Genomic DNA, 13,368 nt, shown 5'->3' on the forward strand with positions numbered 1-13,368 from the left:
TGCCAGGCTAGGCCTGACTACCTCTGGGGCAGTTCCTTCAACAGGGGTAGAGTCAGTTCCCTGAGGAGGCTGGCTCTCACCTAGTGTCTGGGAGGGGGAAGACTTGTCTTCCTCCTCAATGCTCTCAGTTTGGGTGGAGTGATCCATTGTTTCAGGCTTCACAACCCCACTATCTGTCTGAGTAGGGGCTGAGACCATTTCAACCTTGCCATCCTTTTCAGGAGGGCACTCAGTCTCTGTTTGGGCTGTGACTGTCACAGCCCTCCTATCCTGTTCAGGAAAGTCTGTCTGAGCCTGGGCAGTGGCTACTACTGCTCTTCCAACCTTTTCAGGGAGGAATGGTGCTTGGACTGGGGCTGTAGCTATTACTGCCCCACTAACCTTTCTGGGTAGGCCTATCATCCTAGAGTGAGTTTCTTGCTCCACCTCAGACCATGCTGAGAGTTCCAGGTCATTCCCCAGTAAGCAATCTACAGGTAGGTTATCTGTCACTGCCACTCTCATGGGCCCTGTGACATTACCCCAACTGAGCTCGACTACTGCCATGGGATGCCTTTTTTTCACTCCATGAACATCTGTCACCTGATAAAGAAAACCAGGGGTCAGTTGAGCAGAGGGGACCAGATGGTCAATCACCATGGTGATGCTGGCCCCTGTGTCTCTGTATGCCTCAACCTTCTGACCATTGATAAAGGGCTCTTGTCTATACTTTCCCAAAATGTGGTAACCAGTAGTGAAGTTGGCGAACCCCATGCCAGTTTCACAGAGAAGAGTGTTGTTACGGGACCTGGCTAGGCCATAGTCCACCTGGTTTCCCAAAGCAATGCCCACCACATTCTTGGGGGCACTCCCACCACCTGGGGGATTACCACTAGTGGTAACAGGAGGTCTGGGAGTATTACCTGGGGGTATGTTCTCCTTATTGTTGTTGGCCTTGGGACAACTGCTGTCAGTTTTGTAATGGCCTACCTGTTTGCAGGTATGACAATTAGGTTTCTTTTGGGTTTTGGGAGAAGTTTGGGACCCACCCTTTTCAGAGGAATTTTGGGGCCCTGTGGTTTGATCAGAAGATTTATTCCCACCCTTCTCTTGAGGCTTGGTTGATTCCTTCTTTTGGTCACCACCCTGGTTCTTAGGCCTGACCCTGGTTCTGACCCATTTGTCTGCCCTCTTACCCAATTCTTGTGGAGAGGTCAGATCAGAGTCTACCAGGTGCTGGTGTAATAACTGGTTCTGACAATTACTTAAGATTTGCTCTCTCATAATTAGATTGTACAATCCTTTGAAATCAGTAACCTTACTTCCCAGTAGCCAGCCTTCAAAAGCCTTAGTGGCACAATCAACAAAGTCAGTCCAATCCTGAGACTGAGTTTTCTGGGTATCTCTGAACATCAACCTGTACTGTTCAGTGGTTAAACCAAACCCATCAACCAGTGTATTCTTCAGGACTTGGTAATTGTTAGCATCCTCAGCTCTAGTAGTGAGGAGCTTATCTCTACCTTTGCCTTCAAAGGAGAGCCACAAGATAGCTGCCCACTGACTCTGGGGGACACACTGTACAGTGCAAGCCCTCTCCAAAGCAGTCATCCATTTGTGGATGTCATCCCCTTGTGTAAAGGGGGGCACTATCTTACTCGAGTGCCTAGTATCTAAACTCCTGTTTTCCCTTGGGGGACTGCTGCCACCAGTGGGGTCTGTCCCACTCAATTCTTGCTCTCTAGCAAAGGCAAGTCTCTTTGGCCAGGGCAAGTTCTTCCCTTTCAATCCTCAGATTGACTTCCCTCACTTTGGCTTCGTATACTCTCCGCTGAGGGGATGTCATCCCTCTTTGAGAAGAGCCTCGAGAGCTATTGGTTCGAACGGATCTATTAGAGCCTCTCGACAGAGACCTAACTCGTCCATTCCCAATGTTAAGCTGGCCTGGGAGGGGCCCCAGGGGTCTCCTAGTACCATCCTTGTGCCTGCTTAAGTTGTCCCTAGTTAGCTGGCTAACTACTACTGGACCTTTGTCTGCCTCGTCCTCAGATGGCTCTGGATCCTCCTCCTCCTCTTCACCTTCTGCGGAGAGATGGATAAGGTCAGGGTCACCCAAGGTTCCCTCGAGGGGGGGCATATTCCCTTCTGGATGAGAAGGGTCTGTGTTACCAGCCCTCCTAGCATCACAAGTCTCTAAGAGACCAATCAGAAACGGAATGGTAGGGTTTGCACCCTGTTTTAGCTTCCTGGATGTACAGATTTGTCACATCTCTTGGAAGCTAAGTGCAGCATATCTGGAAGGGACCTGTGGAGGGTCGACTGACACAAGGGGAGACTCAGAGTTTCCTCCTTTGTCTGACATGCTGCTTCTAGTGTGGTGTAAGTGATGCACCTACCTACACTATATGTTTACCTACTGATCCCTTGCTAAGAGTTGCAGCCAAGGTGTGCTAAGCCTTGAGGAGCTACAACAGCTGGTTCAGTAGAACTCAGAGTATTCTAAGCTAAGTTATATGTACCTGGAGTACTTATGCGATCTTTCACAAGATATTCTTAGGATACGCGTGGTAAAACAACAGCAAGCTCAAATCCCAACCGCTGCTCACCAATGTGAGAAGTTGGCCTGATATGCAGTGCTCACTATTCTAGTGATCACTATGCATCAGTCCAAACGACCCTTATGGTGATTGGTTGTAAGTCAACCTTAGACCAGCTATCCTAGTAGCGTGGATACGAGCAGTTTTCGGGCTAAACTCTAGAGGGCGTGTTAAGCCAGCTGTTATACCATCACATATACCCCTTGAACACCAAGTGAAAAGACACCACACAAGTGTTATGAAAATAAACAGTGTATTTATTAGAATCACAACAGCCCTGTACTCTTTATGAGGACAGGGTACTAAGCACACAACAAAACTCTTAGGAAAATACTTCAAGTGCACAATCTACACAAATGCCCGAGGGCACGGAAAGTTTCGTATTCTCAGGCGAACCCGATAAGGTAAGTCGGAAGCGACAGTGACTCTGGACCCTTAGAAAATGAGGCTATGCGGGCACCGAAATGCCGAAGTTACCTAGCCCAGGGGCTGCGGCTGCATAAGTCTTTATAGACGTCGGGAGTCCTCGCTGACGAACCAGGAGCCAGAAGGAAGGAGTTGCTGGCCGGCGACCAGTGGAGATAGTTCGTAGAGATCCAAGCCTGGATCAGAGATGGATGACACCTGAAAGCAGAGGGGACCAAGTTCGTAACTACTAGCCAGTAGTCAGAGGGTACCAGGAGGGCAGCGGATGATCGTCGCCTCGACTAGGTGAGTGGGCGACGCTAGGCTCTGCAGTCTCACGGACCAGGAGGCGTTGTCGGCGACCAGGATGGAGGTGCGAGCTGTCCCACGGAGGTTGATGCTGTCGGCGTCGCTGGGCCCAGGATTGGGGCAACAAGCCTTGGCAAATTCAGGGCCACGAGGTGGACCTAAAATGGCGTCTTGAGTGGACCAGGAGGGTCCGGGGTGCTCCTCTTTCAAAAGGGAGCAAAGGCCAGTCTGGAGCAACCAGACCAGCAGCGTTGTTGTCGGGCGTCGTCGAGAAGGCCACAAGCCAGCGGGCTAGTAACCAGACAACGTGATGGGCAGCAAAGAGCAGAAGGGCCCCACGCAGATCGTGGAGATGCTGGGAGGCTGAACTTCGGTGCTGGAGCTGCTCAGGGTCGGGGCTTCTTGGACCCCAAAGCACTCACCAGAGGATCCCTCGGCGGTCGTGCTGGTTTAGAAGTCGTGCAGGTTCTGATGATGGCCGGTCCCTCGAGGTCTCGTTGCACCCACGGATCTCAGCTGAGCTGACGATGTGGGTAGAGATCAGAGGTGCCAGGGAAGCCGGTTCTCGTCGAGCTGGGCAGTCGGATTCCTGAGGAAGGACGTGCAGCAAACTGCAGAGTTCTTAGATGGTGCCTGCAGATGCAGGGTGACTACTCCTTAGCCACAAGGGAGAAATCTTGAGAAGAGTCGAGAGTTCCTTTCGTAGAAAGTAGTTTCTTGATTCAAAGATGATCTAATTTGGAAGGGTCCCCGCTCCTGCCTTTATCCTAAAGAAAGGGGTGGGTACGCGACTAGGTCCTGCCCTAGGGGTGGGACCAGGAAGGGGGGTGGTTACACCCCTCTCCCATGCCGGACTTTCCCCAGGTCAGGGGCTGGGGTGCCCCTGGAACTGGTTCTAGCCGGCAGATGCGTAGTGAGCACCGGGGTGCCACTCCGCAGTCCCCTTCCTGTAAAGCCCTGCCTACCCAGGATACACAAAACCCTGTTTGGGATGGTGCGAACACCGCCCCGGACAGGAAACCCTTTGTCCAAGCTCTCCTCACTGGAAGGACTCCCAGCAGCAGGAGGTCAGACTCGTGTCTGTGGTGGCAGCATCCATTTTGTGGAGCTGAGGCTTCAATTAACTTTAACCGGGGTTCACAGTTACGTACATGTCGTGTCCCTCTAGAAGGGTGGAATGCTAACCCCGTCGCCAGTGTTGGTGAGGGGTCAGTATCCCGATTCGTATGACACCTTACTCGACATGTCTTGATAACGCGATACCGAAGTTAGCAGTATATGGTACGCGTTATCATGGAACAGCCATTGGGACTTGGTTCCGCAAGCTGCAACCGAGCTCGGCTCATGCCAGAGCGCCAATTCACACGATTCCACTCACTCTGCCTTCAGGATTGTCAAGGCCTGCCATAGGAGTGACTGATAGGAATTTGGGTGTCCATTTTAGGGTTAGATATAGGTATACTATATCTAAAGCAAAGGGCGAGTACACCACCTTGCCCCAGCTGTCGTGCAGCCAGTTGTGTCAGATTTAGATGGCCATCCAGGGGTGGCATAATACATGCTGCAGCCCCTGGTAGGCCCTAGGTACACCGATGCCCTGAGTTACAGGGTCTGACAAGGTGGCCCAGTTCCAATTGGAAATGTACCTAAGGTACAGGGAATCCATTTTAGAGAGAGAGCAGTAGGCCTGGGGTCCTGATTGGCAGGGCCCCAGGTCAACTAAGTTGGAAAACTAGCAAAACACCAGGCAAAAAAAGTTGGGGGCAACCATAGTCAGGTATCCACCTTCCTACAACCGCGCTTTGCGGGTCCCTGCCCACGTCTCGGACTAGTGGCCATCTTTGGTGGGGCTGACGACGCCAGGCGTTCTGCGCGGTCTAGTCTCAGAGGCTGGACGCGCATTTAAGCGAGGCAAACCTTCGGTGGGCGCTTTGACAAGCTTGCGCTACACGGAGAAGACTTCGGCTGGATAACGATGCTTTTGCAGTTTTTTAAAACTTCCTGTTTTTTCTATATTATTTTATCTTTGTTGCACATTTAACCTTGCTTTTAACTGTGTACAATTGTAAACTGGCCTACAGCTTACCGCACTCTTTCCCGCTCACCGCACATAATTGTTTACAACACCGCGCTTTGCGGGTCCCTGCCCACGTCTCGGACTAGTGGCCATCTTTGGTGGGGCTGACGACGCCAGGCGTTCTGCGCGGTCTAGTCTCAGAGGCTGGACGCACATTTAAGCGAGCCATGCTGATGCGCAGCGTCATCGCGCAGCAGGATCGCCGGATTTCCGCCGGAGTTACGCCTGAGTTCAGCCCGTCTGCGCCCGTCCGCGCTGACGACGGGCTGCAGGACGGGCTGCCTCTCGCCAACATGTCCTCAGGTATGTTAACTCTGGATGGCCGCGTATATTATTCTCTCACAGCATTACATTCACTGCGACCCTCCACCCCCACCTCTTGCACTTTATGCATCTTGCCTCTTCATTATTTCGCATGTGCTGGCTGCGGTTTTTCTACTGGAAAAATGCAGCTCTCAAAGACTCAACATAACATAAAGCACTACAGGGGTAAAAGGAAGCCTACCAAGGGTCGTATTTCTTCCCCTTCTTCACTCCATTTTTGGAGCTTAAATTGTAGATCGCTTCCTAAGAATACATTAAACATCTTCGATTTCATAACTGAGGAATCCCCTGATGCACTGTTTCTGACCGAGACCTGGATACACGCCAGCTCGGGTCCGGACATTGCCGCAGCTATTCCTCCCAACTATGTTGTGCTGCATCAGGATAGACCCTCAGGCAAAGGTGGTGGAATCGCAATCATCTTTAAATCCATCTATCAATGTAAACTGGAATTACTACATCTTCCAGGTAGTGAGGCTGCACTGTTCAAACTTATGATCAATCCCCGATTGACGCTTTCCGGCCTGCTGATTTATCGGCCGCCCGGAAATGCTGCTTCGTGGATCTCCTCACTTGTTGATTGCCTATCAGCAACACTACTGAAATCGAATAATTTCACTATTCTTGGTGATTTAAACATCCACTTAGATGATGTCAATAATCCCCTTAATAAATCTTTTCTCTCCGATCTTGAGGTTTTCAACCTCAAACTTCGCAATTCCGGAGCTACTCATCTTGCTGGTCATCTCTTGGATCCAATCATTTCTACTCTTTCATTTGATTGTACTCACTCGGCGCGTCCGCTCGTCTGGTCTGATCACTATGCGGTTCATTTCGTGCTACCACCTGGCCTTTACTCGGCCAGTGTATATGTGGAGGAAATCAAATCATCCTACCGCTGGGACAGGCTTGATGTAGCTGCTTTTAATCAGCATCTGACTGAGACTATTCCATCTTCTATCAACACTGAGCAGGATCTGAATGCTCCCATTTCTGGCTGGCTGACAGATGCAGTGTCTGCTCTCGTCCCTCGCTCTAGTAGTAAATGTAGATCCTTACGACCCCCAGCACCTTGGTACTCTGATGAGCTCAAAATCCAACGTGCTAAATGTAAAGCCCTGGAGAGGAAGTGGAGGATGTCCTACTCCGCCCCTTCTAAAGTGATTTACAAAGAGGAGCTGAAATTCTATCATGCAAATTGCAAACGTGCCAAGGCCTCCTACATCGCCTCTACAATTATTTCAGTGCAAAATTGCCCTCGGACTCTCTTTGCCACTGTTAAGAAACTCACAGGAGCTGACACCACTCCCGCACTGCCGGCTTTAGATGGTATACAATGTAATGCCATTGCAGACTTCTTCATATCAAAGGTTGAGGGCATTCACCAATCGCTGGCCTCCCTTCCCCCTCCAACTGATTCCCTTCAACCCGGCTTTCCCTGCAATACTCCTTTCTCCCCTACTGAGTTTATTTACAACTGGATACCATTTGATGACTCCTCCTTCCTGTCTTGTTTAAAAAGCATCAGGTCAGGATCCCCCCGGGACCCAGTCCCCATGAAGATATTGAAACAACTTGACCTTGAACCTCGGAGATTCCTAATGAGACTACTTAACATCTCTCTCACCGAATCTCGGGTGGAACAAGACTGGAAACATGCCATGGTCGTTCCCCTGCTTAAAAAAGCTGGTGCAGACATCACAAATCTTGCCAACTTTAGGCCTATATCCCTGCTGCCTGCCTGTTCCAAAATACTGGAACGCCATGTCAACACCCAGCTTAATGAGTTTGTTGAAAACGTATGATATCTTCATCCATCCCAATCAGGCTTTCGCGCTAACTATTCCACCGAATCCGCACTCCTTGGGGTGACCGAGCGACTCCGACACGGTATCGATAGCGGTGAGACCTTTGCGCTTATTCTTCTTGATTTAAGCGCTGCTTTCGATACCGTGTCTCATTCCACTCTACTGGAGTCCCTCTGCTCCCTTGGTGTTGATGGATCAGCGCTTGCCTGGGTGGCCTCATTTCTTAATGAGCGCACCTTTCAGGTTTTCTCAAACAAAGCTGAATCTGCGATTCATTCTTCTGCTTACGGCGTCCCTCAAGGGTCTATATTGAGCCCTTTGTTGTTCAATATCTACATTAGACCACTTGCTTCTATCGTTGAGGACGCCGGTCTGTCTATATATTCATATGCAGACGACACGCAGATAGTGTTTTCTCTTTCTAGCAGCAGGGCTCAGGACACTTCTGCCCTTAAAATTGGCCTTTCTCGTGTTGCAGCTTGGATGCAAGTCCATCTGCTAAAGCTCAACGGAGATAAGACCGAGGTGATCGTTCTAGGCAAACATAAAGATCTGTGGGGCTCTAGACACTGGCCCAGTGATATGGGCCCGCTGCCTATCCCCGTGCCTGTTGCCCGTAACCTTGGTTTCCTGCTCGACGATAAACTTTCGATGAGGCAGCAGGCAACTAAGGTCGCTGCAATCTGTTTCAATACCCTACGTTGGTTGCAGAAGATCATATGGATGTTGCCTGAGTCCACTCGAAGAACTGTCGTACAGGCCCTTGTGATGTCTCGCATCGACTATGGCAATGTGCTTTATCTAGGAGCTGATAAAGCTACAATCAATAAACTCCAAGTGGTACAGAACTCAGCCGCTCGCCTTCTGTGCAATGTTCCACGGAGAACATCTGCAACACAAGCTCTGCGTGACCTACACTGGTTAAAAATTTCTGATCGTGTGGTCTTTAAAACTCTGTGCTTCCTGTTTAAGATTCGTCAGGGTTCTGCTCCCATCTACCTACACAACCTTGTCCAGCCATATCTGCCTGGCCGTTCCTTTATGTCATCCAACAATGGCAATCTCGTGATTCCAAGAATCCGACTGGCAAAAATGGGAGGTCGCTCATTCGCATACCTAGGACCTAAGATGTGGAATGCTCTCCAGCTGGCGCTAAAAACAGAAACCAATCTTCTGGCTTTTCGCAAACAATTGAAGACCTTTCTGTTTTGAGTTCTCCTGTTCGGTTTTACTTTTTCCCTCAGCAATTGCTTGTTTTCTTCTTCAGTCTTTCCCTGGCGCCGGGAAACCCATTGCGGGTAGCTGTGCGCAATAAAAATTCAATAAATAAATAAATAAATAAACTGCAAACGGAATAACGCCAAAAGATGATCTGGTGGAAGCAATTAGAGAGGCACCCCAGCCTAAAGACAAGGAATCCTTAAAGTCCATCCTAGGACTAAGCGAGTACTACTCAAAATTCATTCAAGCATATGCCACCAAGGTTGAGCCACTGAGAAAACTTCTCAGGAAGAATGTGAAGTATCAATGGACAGAAGATCAAGAGAAATCCTTCAAAGAAATCAAGAATGATATTGCCAAAGCACCTGCTCTGCCACCTTATAACCTTATAACCCGGAATGGGAAAATGTAATCACAGTGGATGCCAGCGCAATGGGTATAGGCGCAGTGTTCTGTCAAAAGAACGGGAAGAAGGAAAACACGATAGCCTTTATTTCCAGGAGATTAAGCGAGGCTGAAACAAACTACAGTACCATTGAGCGGGAAACACTCGCATGTGTCTGGGCTGTGCAGAAACTCAAAAGTTACCAATGGGGAAAAAGCTTTATAATTGTCACAGACCACAAACCATTGATTTACATGATGGATGGTGAAGGGCGGGGCAATGGCAAAGCCAGTTCCAGATTGATTAGACTATTGTAAAAATTGCAGGAATATACATTCACCATACATCACATCAAAGGTGGAATGAATTGCAGGGCTGACTGCTTATCACGATTGCCAATGAATGGTCCAGATGAAACTACACTAGACGAGACAGAATGTGTTGTAGCGTGGATAGATGCAACAGAGATGTGTAGTGGGTTAGTAACAGAGGAAGAATGGAAGAGGTGTCAAAAAGAGGATAAAATAATGGAAAGAGTAATAAGTCATGTGAAAACCAGGTGGCCACCAGTCAGAAATCTTCATAAAGAGTTGAGAACTTTCCAATAAGTGAGCGATGAGCTAACTATCGAAGGTGGGTTCCTGAAAAGGTGTGATTTGTTCATACCACCAGCGAACATCAGAACCAAGCTAATTACATTAGCTTACAAGGGTCATCCCGGAAGTAGTGCAACAAAGAATCTGTTAAGAATGCACTACTGGTGGCCGGGAATGGACAATGATGTGTGCAGTTTCATTGACTGGTGCATACAGTATTCAAAAGCAGATAAGCACTGGGAGACCAGTAAAGGAGAATTGCAGATGGTGGATATACCTGATGAACCGTGGTCAAAGGTAGAAATACACTTTGCCGGGCCATTTAACCTGCTACCTGAATCTGAAAAGTACATGATAGTTCTTATTGACTATTATTCGAAGTGGGTTTATTTCAAATTTGCGAAAAATGTAACCATGGAAACAGTGATAAAATTCCTTTAAAAAGTTTTTTCTGTGGAAGGACAGCCAAAGATCCTTGTTTCAGATAATGGAACACAACTCGTGTCGAAGCAAATGACGGAGTTTTTGGAAAATATTGGTGTAAGACAGGAAAAGACACCATTATACAGCCCGAAAAGTAATGGTCAAGTAGAACGCATGAACAAGTTCATGAAGGAAGGTATCCAATTGGCTATTGCTTCTAGGATGAACGTCAAATAATTCATAAGAGACAATACAATATAACACCCAACGAAACTACAAAGTTCACACCATTTTTCTTGATGAGAGGAAGACAATGCAAAAATGAACTGACCCCCAAGTTCGAAAAGTGGTACAATGATGACGTAACAACCAAGTGCATAGATGACAAAACATTGAAAGTGAGGGAGAGCATTGTAAATAAACAAATAAAAACAAAAAAGTACTCGGATGAGGTTAACAAAGCAAAGAACAAAGAGGTGGAAAAGGGAGATTGGATCCTGGTGAAAAAACCATTCAGAGTGAACAAAGGAGAATCTGTGTTCAGTAGACCAGAACAAGTGAGCTGTGCATCCAAAGGAGCAGTCTATGTAGATGGCAAAGGATGGCGCAGCAAGGATGATGTAGTGAGATTGAAAAAGGGTCAGGAATTGTTAATAATGAAGGGAATGGAGGATGAAGATGACCAACTAGATGACAGCATTCTGGAATGGGATGATACACCAGTAAAACTGAATACTCAAATAAGCAGAGAAAGTGTCAGTGCTCAAAGGCAGGAGGAAGAGAGGAACATAGAGATGGATAGTGGACACGAGAATTCTGAGGAAAGGTCAAATGTCCTCAAGGGACTTGAGGAAAGAGAGGGGTGCCAAAGGAGTGAAAATGTAGTGGACAACAGATGTGTTGACATACGCACTCATACTAGGTCTGGAAGGGAAATTTGTATTCCCAAACGTTATGACAGTTATGTATTGGAATGAAAGTCTCTGTTCCATAGTGATACAGTTCTTATTGTAATATTTGTGTTGTTTATATTGAGGAAGGGAGATGTTGTAATCGTACTTCTTTCTTTCCCTTTGCCCCCGCACCTCTACCATGTCTACTGTGTCACGTCACAGAATTCCATCATGGAATCCTCAGATGGTATTTATGTGACGTCACACATTCCATGGGAACACTCAGCTGTTACTGCAAATGCTACTTACCAGTATGCATCTGTTCTTGGCATGTAGGGCTGCTGATATTCATATCTGTGCATAGTCCGCCACCTAGTGTTGGGTCCGGATGATTGCACATTGTTGTCCTGGAAGAGTCTTCGAAGTATCACGAGATAGGTGGCTCCTCCCCTGGACTACAGTGCGCATGGGCATCGCCTCCATCCCCAGATTGTTTTTAGCCATTGGCAAAGATGGAGTGAAGAAAGTGAGTGATGACCATGCTATGAGCATATGTGTATATGAATGAATACTGCAGCTGCTACAGGCGCCGGGGAGGAGGGTGGGCGATATGAATATCAGCAGCCCTACATGCCAAGAACAGATGCATACTGGTAAGTAGCATTTGCAGTTCGAGGCATGTGGGCTGCTGAATTCATATCTGTGCATAGAATACATAGCAGTCCCTCCATTAACGGCGGCCGCCCGTGCCAGCTGCAGCAGTTTGAAAAAGCGTTTTTAGAACAGCCTGACCAACAGCTGCCTGCTGTCTGGAATGCACGTCTACACAGTAGTGCTTAGTGAAGGTATGTGTGGTAGACCATGTGGCTGCTCTACAGATGTCTTCCAAGGGAATGTTACCTAGGAAGGCCATAGAGGCCCCCAACTTCCTAGTGGAGTGGGCCCTTGGCGGGATAGTAAGAGTGCGCTTAGCTTTAGCATAACAGATCTGAATGCACTTGACTATCCATCTAGCAATCCCCGCTTTGGATATTGCATTTCCCTTGTGTTGTGTGGCAAAAGCAACAAAGAGTTGTTTGGTTTTGCGGAAATCTTTTGTCCTGTCCACATAATACATCAAGGCCCTTTTCACATCAAGAGTGTGGAGCATGCGCTCCGCCAGCGTCTCTGGGTTTTGGAAAAACACTGGCAATTCAATTGTCTGGTTCATGTGGAACTGTGAGACTACTTTGGGTAAGAATTTAGGGTTAGTGCGGAGCACCACCCTGTTAGCACGTATTTGGAAGAAAGGTTCTTGGATAGTGAGCGCCTGCAGCTCGCTCACCCTCCGCAGCGATGTAATTGCTACTAGGAATGCAACCTTCCAAGTCAAGAACTGGAGCTCACAAGAGTGCAGTGGCTCAAAGGGAGGACCCATCAGCCTTGTAAGAACCACATTGAGGTTCCATTCTGGAGCTGGTGGGGTCCTTGGTGGAATGACCCTTTTGAGTCCTTCCAGAAAGGCCTTGATAGCAGGGACCTTAAAGAGTGACAGGTGCTGCCTATTTTGGAGGTATGCTGCCATGGCAGACAGGTGAATGCGGATGGAAGAGTACGCTAGATTACATCGATACAGGTGAAGGAGGTAACATATGATGTTCTGAATGGAAGCATCTAGCGGGTCAATGCTGTGGTTCGCACAGTAGATGACAAACCTCTTCCATTTAGCCGCATAACAAGCTCTCGTAGTGGGCTTCCTTGCCTCCCGAATGATGTCCATACAATCGGGGGGAAGATTGAGGTAGCCAAACTCTAGGACTTCAGGAGCCAGATCGCCAGGTTGAGCTGTTGCGGATCTGGGTGCTGAATGTCGCCATGGCTCTGCGTCAGAAGGCTGGGAGTGAGATGAAGCCTCTGATGCGGTACCACGGAGAGTTCCAGAAACGTGGTGTACCATGGTTGGCGAGCCCACGTTGGAGCAACCAGGATGAGCGTCATCGAGTGTTGCCTGAGCTTGCGTGCCACCAGCGGTATCAGAGGCGCTGGTGGAAAAGCGTACGCAAATCTGCCTGACCAGTTCATCCACATCGCATTGCCCTGTGATTGGGGGTGTGGGAACCTGGCGGCGAAGCTTTGGCATTTTGCGTTCTCCTTTGTGGCGAACAGGTCTATCTCTGGATGACCCCACCTTTGGAAGTACGGTTGGAGTACTGATGGATGTATCTCCCACTCGTGCATCTGATGGCTGTGCCTGCTGAGCAGATCTGCCATTTGATTGTCCTTGCCCGGGAGATGCTCTGCCATGAGGAAGATGTTCCTCTGAATGGCCCACTTCCACATGCTCTGAGCCAGGTGAGACAGCTGTGGAGAGTGTG

General features: G+C 48.5%; 1 protein-coding gene across 2 annotated transcripts in view; it reads right to left on the minus strand.

Annotated features, from left to right (window-relative positions):
• The window catches only part of SPOCD1 (SPOC domain containing 1), a 1,145,204-nt gene that overhangs the window by 774,564 nt on the left and 357,272 nt on the right, over nucleotides 1-13,368 (minus strand). The gene's annotated exons all lie outside the window — the stretch shown is intronic.

This window comes from Lissotriton vulgaris, chromosome 2_1, assembly GCF_964263255.1.
Source record: "Lissotriton vulgaris chromosome 2_1, aLisVul1.2, whole genome shotgun sequence".
Taxonomy (NCBI): domain Eukaryota; kingdom Metazoa; phylum Chordata; class Amphibia; order Caudata; family Salamandridae; genus Lissotriton; species Lissotriton vulgaris.